Source organism: Arachis ipaensis, chromosome B01 (assembly GCF_000816755.2).
Source record: "Arachis ipaensis cultivar K30076 chromosome B01, Araip1.1, whole genome shotgun sequence".
Taxonomy (NCBI): Eukaryota; Viridiplantae; Streptophyta; class Magnoliopsida; order Fabales; family Fabaceae; genus Arachis; species Arachis ipaensis.
Genome location: NC_029785.2, coordinates 103,541,440 through 103,550,237, shown reverse-complemented (window position 1 = coordinate 103,550,237; position 8,798 = coordinate 103,541,440).

Here is an 8,798-nt window from a genome sequence, read left to right as displayed (position 1 = left end):
ATAGGTAGAGCTCTTAGAACTAAGAAATCGAGTCCACGATACTTAGGTACTTTTCAAGTTTTTAAAAGAGTCGATCCAGTAGCATACCAAATAGCCCTCCTTTCTTATTTGTCAAACCTTCACGATATTTTTCCTGTCACACAATTCAAGAAATATAATCCCTACAAAAGCCACATTTTACAACCAAAGATAGCTCAGCTACGAGCCGACTTAACATATCAAACTTTACCAGCCAGAATTGTGGAACGAAGTGACAAACAGCTGAAAAGGAAAACAGTACCATTGGTTAAGGTGGTGTGGGAACAAACTAGTATTGAAGAGTACAAATGGGAACTAGAAGACAAGATGAGGAAAGACTATCTGTTTCTCTTTAGAGGTAATTAAAATTTTGAGGGCAAAATTTTCTTTTAGGAGGGTAGAATGTAACGGCCTAGCCTTTAGCCTCGAAGAAACGGCGCTTTTTCAGGATCAACTGGAATTTTTATGGAATTTTTAAGAATTTTAGTGCATATAAGCACCTCCACTACACAGGTGCTATGTCATCAAGCTGCTGAGTCAGCAGCTTGACTGCACCAGACACCTCTCCTAATCTAAGCAGGCACGTCGCGAAAAGTTGCATTTTTGAACCACTTCGGGTCCGAATTTCAAAATTCTTATTTCCGTGGTTAGTCTCTATGTGACGAGCCGGTCATGAATTTTGAGAGAAAAATTATATTAATATAATATTCATATATTATTATCTTCTCTACTGTGATTAATGTTGATCTATGTTTAGTAATATAATAATTGAGCTTGAAATTTATCGGTAATGGATAATACCGGCATTCTTAGATGAACTTAGCAATGCTAATGCTTCATCATATATCTTTTATTCTCATGATTATCATGTTACTAGTATTATTTATACTAGTAAAGCTCATGCTTATCCTTAAGTAGTATAATCTGATGTGTCTAATTTTCGTAATTATCTTTAGAATGATATTTTATTATTAAACTCTGATGAGTCAGCACCCAGTGACACGTGGCTCTCCCAGAGTTAGCCACCACATGTTTCCTTTCTTGCTCTCCAAGCAAAGCTTTCTTAAAGAGAAAGTAAGAAATACTTGTGTTCTAATACATCTAGCTTCCGTAATTATCCTTTCTTGAGATATTTTTACACCAAAATTTAGGATAATGCTTATCCAAACCCCACGTTCTCCCATGTATGATCATTACTATCATTTTTACTTTCTAAACAAGTTAGAATTCGAAATTCTTAAGAGAGAAATGGAAGAACTTCCATGAAAACTTCCATGAACACCTAAGCTTCTTTCTCCGTTCTTTTTCAAACTAAAACCCCTATCAAAAATCTAATCCGACCAAAATGATCACCTCTTCCTCCTCTTCATTTATATATCAATTTTTATGGAGTAAATCAAGGCATGATGGCTGCTCCTCCTCCTTGAAGTTTCATCCATGGTGGGAACTCAAGCTGATGATGTTTTCTTCATGTTTTCTCTTAATATCTCTTGTTCAATCACCACAGGCTCTAAGAAAACATGATTTCTAGCTGCCTTGAGGTGAGGAAAACCTACTTTTCACCATCATGAAGCTTCAGCCTTCATGGTTCATATGTTTCTAAAGTTGTTTTTGATGTTAAAATAGGCGTAAAAGTGCTTTTGGAAGCTTGTTCTTGGTTCAATTCTTGCCAGCTGCAAAGGAGGTAAGGTTTGGTAAATTAATCAATGAATGGTTGTTTTCTTGAAGTGCTAAATCAGATCTTTTTGCTTGAGGCTTGATTTTGAGTGTTTTTATGATGGTTTGATCATGAGATCTTGTTGTTTAATGCTTGAAAATCAAGTTTTTGATGGTTCTGAAGTTGTTGTTGTTGCTGCTGGAAAACGTGGCTTTCCAGCCATGAAATTCATGATATTTGATGTGTTTTTGATGTCTATTTGATGGCTGAAACGTTGCTCTTTGGTTTGGTCAAAATCAGGTAAAAATCGGTTACCGAAAAGATTGAAAAACTAGTTGAAAATCAAGCTGAAATCGGATGAACTTTTGGAAAAAATGTTTTTGGTCTTTGAAGGACAAGAAAAACGTAGGTTTTGATGATTTTGGGGTCAAATTATAATTATTAAAAAGTTTGGGGTTGAAAGTTAATTAAAGAAAAGTTAAGGGGCCAAAGTGCAAATATTAAAAGTTAAGGGGTCAAAATGCAATTTTTGAAAGTTGAATAAAATATCGATAAAAAGACAGTTTTTCCTAAAAGCCTCAGGAAGGCAGTTTTGAGTCCAGAATTCCTTAATTCTCTTTATTAAACACCTAAGGAAGAGTTCAAGAGAAAGTATTGAGGTATGTATGGTAATGAAAGAGGTTTTAGAAACTTTCATACATGTTGGAAAGAAAAGGAAATAAAAGCTATATAGCAGTGTGCTTGACCTTACAGAGTAAGCAGAGAATTGTAAAATGAGCTCACTGTGATGTTGTGATGCTTGATTTATGATTGTGGAAAGATGATGAAGATGATTACTAAGTGATGAAAAGTATGGTTATATGTGACTTATGAGCCTTCGGGCGATGCTTGTGAATATTATGCGGGGACGCCCGTATTGTGATGTTGCTTCCCAGACAGGCTGCAGTAGAGATGTACCAGCCCTGCAAGCTGAATGCTTGGTAGAGGCCTGATTCGCATACCTGCGGTATATTGAGATTTGAGCAAATACCAGCCCTGCAAGTCGAGAGTACTTGGTAGAGGGTATGCGGTACTTAATCTGGGATTAAGTTCTGGGAAGGCCTTATTTGACCTGGAGGGTCGGATTGCGTCGGGTGCGGGTCAAAACTGACAAATGAGCTCATTACCTGCAGTAGGATCAGACATGCATCATACTTGTTTGTGCATATTTTAATTTGTTTGCCTATGTGAACAACTCTGTTTAATTGCTAACTGCTATACTTGACGTAAATGCTCTTGATTGTGTTTGAACCTCATTACTTGTGTTTGTAACTGATTGTTTGGATTGTGGTGATTGGATGTTGATTGAGTTGTTTGGGCCTAAGGCTGTGGTTGGTTTGTTTGAGGTCTAGCTTTGTATAAAGTATCTGACTGATTCAGCATAGACTTAATGAACCTATGCTTGGAACAAGATGATCATTTATACCGCGTAGGTAACTTCTTTTATGTTTATAGTCTAGTAAAGTATGAAAAATCAAACTCTTACAGCATAGACTTAATTGAACCTATGCTTGGGACAAGTTGGTCATTCATACCACTAGAAAACTTTTCAGATTCTTATATCTGGAAAAGAAGTTTGGATTTATGGTTAATTAACTGATTTCTTTTGAAAAGGTTTTGAATATTTGATTGTTAAACCATCAATTTTCAAAGGATTTAGAAACTTGCAAGCAGACATTATAAATGGACTTAACTATGAACCCCGACCTTACTAAGAACTCCCCAGTTCTTACCCCTTACACCTCTTTAGATGGACACGGGAGTCCTGCCCTACGAGATTAATCATCCGTACATCCACAATGACCCAGTGCGCAGCTACGAGTATTACATCCGATGTGCGGCACCATGTATACATAATTATATAGTACGTGACCCTGAGATCGAGAATATCTCTTCTGGTAGCAATGAGCCAGATGGGGCACCAGCGAGCAGGCATCATCACCCACCCAACGGTTTTCAGTGAGGGGCTTTTGGATCAGAGATGAGGAGACTTTTGAGGCATCCATTCTAACCACGGTACCTTAGAGTGTTTCCCTCACTTGTACTAGCATGCTCAGAGAGAATAGGCCTGTCATAGAGTTAGCCTAGCCTGGGTGCCAGCTTAGGGGCTTTTGGACAGGCCAGGCCTCGGGACGTCTTATGTATATATGTGTATATATTATATGAGTCACTAACTGAAGGATGCTGTGTTATAATTCCTTACTAGTATAACTGAGCTGCTTCTGCATTATGATGTATATTGTGGTGTGATATTCTATGTATTGCCTTCTACAATTCCTTGAATGTGTGTACTCATATTTCGTTGTTATACTCTATGTATGCGACTCTAAACTACTATTGTTTTAAAAAAAAATTACTCGAAACTCGCGAGGTGTTAACAACGAACAGGCTTATATTTATTAAATATTACTTATGTTGGGGAAACAAGTTGGTAACGTTCAACTTTTAGTATGATCATGACATGCTGGAAGTTGGGCCGTTAAATGTTTCGTCCATTCTACAGCTTCTAATCTGTGTTTTCTGGGCTGAAAACTGGCTCAAAACTCGGCCTGAAATCGCCCCAGCATTTTCTGCATTTTCGGCATGTCGCGCATGTCACGCGTACGCGTCATCGCGTCGATGGTCTTTTTCGCGTGTCACGCGTACGCGTCAGGTACGCGCACGCATCACTGAGCAGATTCGCTCTTCACGCGTACGCGTCATGTACGCGCACGCGTCGCCATGGATAGCTCCAAGTCACGCGCACGCGTTAGGCACGCGCACGCGTCACTCCTCGCTGGTCAGCTCCTTGGTTTCTTCTCTTTCTCTGCAGAAACTCCATAAAATCCATCCAAATACTACCTAAAATAAATAAAACTGCACAAGACTCAAAGTAGCATCCATAGTGGCTAAAAGATAATTAATTCTTGATTAAACTTAACAATTTAAATGCAAATTCATTAGGAAAAGAAAGGAAAGATACTCACGCATCAGCGACGTGTAGACGTCGGTCACACGTACTCGTGACCGTGCTGGTGCTACTCGCGCGAAGGCAGCTTTGCGCGCGCATAACTCTCTGTTTGTAGTGGGATGTGTGCCAAAATTTCATACGACGCGTGTGCGTCATTGACGCGTTGATGAGCGGATAATCTATACCCTTTTTGGCATTGTTTTTAGGTAGTTTTTAGTATGTTTTAGTTACTTTTTAATATATTTTTATTAGTTTTTATGAAAAAATCAAATTTCTGGACTTTACTATGAGTTTGTGTATTTTTCTATAATTTCAGGTATTTTCTAGCTGAAATTGAGGGACTTGAGCAAAAATCTGAATCAGATGCTGAGAAAGGATTTCAGATGCTGTTGGATTCTGACCCTCCTGCACTCAAAATGGATTTTCTGGAGCTACAGAAGACCAATTGGCGCGTTCTCAATTACGTTGGAAAGTGGACATCTTGGGCTTTCCAGAAATATATAATAATTTATACTTTGCCAGAGATTTGATGGCCCAAACTGGCGTTAAACGCCAGCTAGAGACCCTTTTCTGGAGTAAAACGCTAGAACTGGCACCAAAATTGGAGTTAAACGCCCAAACTGGCACCCAAGCAGGCGTTTAACTCCAAGAATGGCCTATGCACGTGAAAGCTTCAATGCTCAGCCCAAGCACACACCAAGTGGATTGGAAGTGGATTTCTGCACTATCTGCACTTAGTTACTCATTTTCTGTAAACCTAAGTTACTAGTTTAGTATAAAAAATACTTCTAGAGATTCATTTTGTAAATCATGACATTTTACATCTCATATTGTATTTTCTACGGCATGAGTCTCTAAACCCCATAGGTGGGGGTGAGGAGCTCTGTTGTGTTTCAATGGATTAATTCAATTACTACTGTTTTCTATTCAATCATGCTTGATTCTATTCTATGATACTCACTCGCACTTCAATATAGAGAACATGATGATCCGTGACACTCATCATTATTCTCAAATCTATGAATACGTTCTTGACAACCACTCCCGTTCTATCTGAGCTCAACGTAGTCATTGGGCGACAGCTTGAGTGTGTATCTCTTGGGTCTCTGATCCACAGACCGAGTCCTTGAGATTAAAACCTCTGTGGTATAAGATAGAACCAATTGGCAGCATTCCTGGGATCCGGAATGTCTAAACCTTATCTGTGATATTCCGAGTAGGATCTGGGAAGGGATGACTGTGACGAGCTTCAAACTCGCGAATGTTGGGCGCAGTGACAGTGTGCAAAAGGATAGAGAGATCCTATTCCAACGCTAGTGAGAACTGACAGATGATTAGCCGTGCGGTAGCTGTACCTAGTATTTTTCATCCGAGACGAGAAATCTGACAGTTGATTATCCGTTCAGACATTGTACCTGGTATTTTTCATCCGAGAGGATCATATAGCTTGCCATTGAAGGAAGCCATGCATGTTTGGAGAAGAAGACAGTAGAAAAGCAGATATTCAGACAACAGAGCATCTCCGGAATCTCAACCTGTTCCTAACTAATGATCCACCAGTACCATTTATTTCATGTTATTTACTTTTCATAAACAAAATCATTTTTATCATTAATCTCCTGACTAATATTTACAAGATAACCATAGTTTGCTTCAAGCCGACAATCTCCGTGGGATCGACCCTTACTCAAGTAAGGTATTACTTGGACGACCCAGTGCACTTGCTGGTTAGTTGTGCGGATTTGTGAAAATTGTGATCACAATTCTGTGCACCAAGTTTTTGACGCCGTTGCTAGGGATTGTTCGAGTTTGGACAACTGACGGTTCATCTTGTTGCTTAAATTAGGAAAAATTTATCTTTTTGGTTTAGAGTTACTAAAATTGCGTCTTCTATTATTGTTTTTGGTTAAAATTTTAAAATCCTTGTTTTCCTTTTTCTAGATTTTTTTTTCAAAATTTTCTATATAAATAAATAAAAACTAATAAACTAATAATTGAGTCTTTTGTTTGAGTTTAATTTCATGTTTTAAGTTTGGTGTTGATTGCATGTTTTTATTTTTCTTCATATTTTTAATTTCATGTTCCTTGTTCTTTCTTGATCTTCAAGTTGTTCTTGTTTATTTTCCTTGTTTGATCTTTAGTTTTTCTTGTTTTGTGTCTTTCCTTGTTTTTCTTGTGCATTTTCGAATTATTAGTGTCCAAAGTATAAAAATCTTTAAGTTTGGTGTCCTTTGTGTTTTTATTTTCTTAAAGATTTCCAAAATTTGTTCTTGGTGTTCATCTTGATCTTCAAAGTGTTCTTGGTGTTCATCTTGACATTCAAAGTTTTCTTGTTTATTTTCTTTATTTTGATCTAAAAATTCTAAATTTGGTGTCATTTTATTATTTTTCTCTCTCCTCATTAAATTAAAAAATATATATATATTTTCCTTTATTTACTCATCATTTTCAAATTCTTTAGGTTGACTTAGTCAAAATTTTTAAAATTTGGTAGTTTCTTGTTAGTCAGGTTAAAATTTCAATTTTAAAAATTTATCTTTTTTTTAAATCTTTTTCAAAACAAATTCTTTTTCAATTTCCTTTTTTTATGTTTTTCGAAAATCTTTTATAAAATTTTTCAAAATCTTTTTCTTTTTTTTCAATTTTTGAATTGCTTGTCCTATTTTATTATTTTGATTGAAAAATTTTAAGTTTGGTGTTTTCTTATTAAGAAAGTTTCAACCTTTAAAATTTTAAAATCATATCTTTTTCAAGTCTTTTCTTTTATTTATTTATTTTCTTACAAGTATCTTTAATTTTAAGTCATATCTTTTTCAAAATTCCTAACCACTTTCTCTCTCTTCATTTTTCGAAAATCCTCACCCATAATTTTTCAAATCTTTTTAATTAATTTATTAATTTAGTTTTTTAATTTCTTTCATTTCTCTTCTTTCAATTTTTGAAACTTATACCATTATTCCCATTTACTTTATTTTAATTTCCTTAATTTCAAAAAATAATAATAATAAATAACATTTTTTATTTTATAATCCACATCATCTCCCTTTCTCCATCATGGACCTAAGTGGAAATGAACAGTCCAAAAGGACTCTGGGGTCGTATGCTAGCCCCACTACTGCTTCATATGGGAGTAATATCTGTATACCCCCCATCAGAGCCAGCAATTTTGAGCTAAACCCTCAGCTCATTATGATGGTGCAGCAAAACTGCCAGTATTCTGGTCTTCCACAGGAAGAACCTACTGAGTTTCTGGCACAGTTCTTACAAATTATTGACACAGTACGTGATAAGGAAGTAGATCAGGATGTCTATAGATTATTACTGTTTCCATTTGCTGTAAAAGATCAAGCTAAGAGGTGGTTAAATAACCAACCCACAGCAAGCATAAAAACATGGAAACAGTTATCAAACAAATTCCTGAATCAATATTTCCCTCCAAAAAGGATGACACAGCTAAGGCTGGACATCCAAGGCTTTAAACAAGAGGATAATGAATCTCTTTATAATGCCTGGGAGAGGAACAGAGAGATGCTAAGGAAATGCCCCTCTGAAATATTTTCAGAATGGGTGCAGTTAGACATCTTCTACTACGGGCTTACAGAAAAGGCCCAGATGTCTCTAGACCACTCACATGATGAATCGATACACATGAGGAAGACAATTGAAGAGGCTCAAGAGCTCATTAATACAGTTGCTAGCAATCAGCATCTGTACTTAAGTAGTGAGTCCTCCATGAAAGAAGAGGCTAAAGCACTATCCACTGAACTTAGTCCTCCAGAACAAGATGTTGAACTCAATCAGCAATTGCTTCTTATAACAAAATAGTTAGCAGAATTTAAAGAGATGCTACAAGACACTAAAAATGCTAACAAGAATATGGAAGCACAATTGGACCAGACAAGATAGCAGCTATCTAAACAGATAACAGAAGAGTGCCAAACTGTTCAGTTAAGGAGTGAGAAGACATTGAATGTTTCAACTCAAGGCAGCAAAAAGCCAAGAAAGGAAGAACTGACAGAGGATGACTAAGCCACTGCCCAAAATCCCTCTGAGGATATCAAGAGCCCAGAGAGGAATGATTCTGGCATTCAAACGCCAGAAAAGGGGGAAAATTGGTGTCAAACGCCCAGTGGA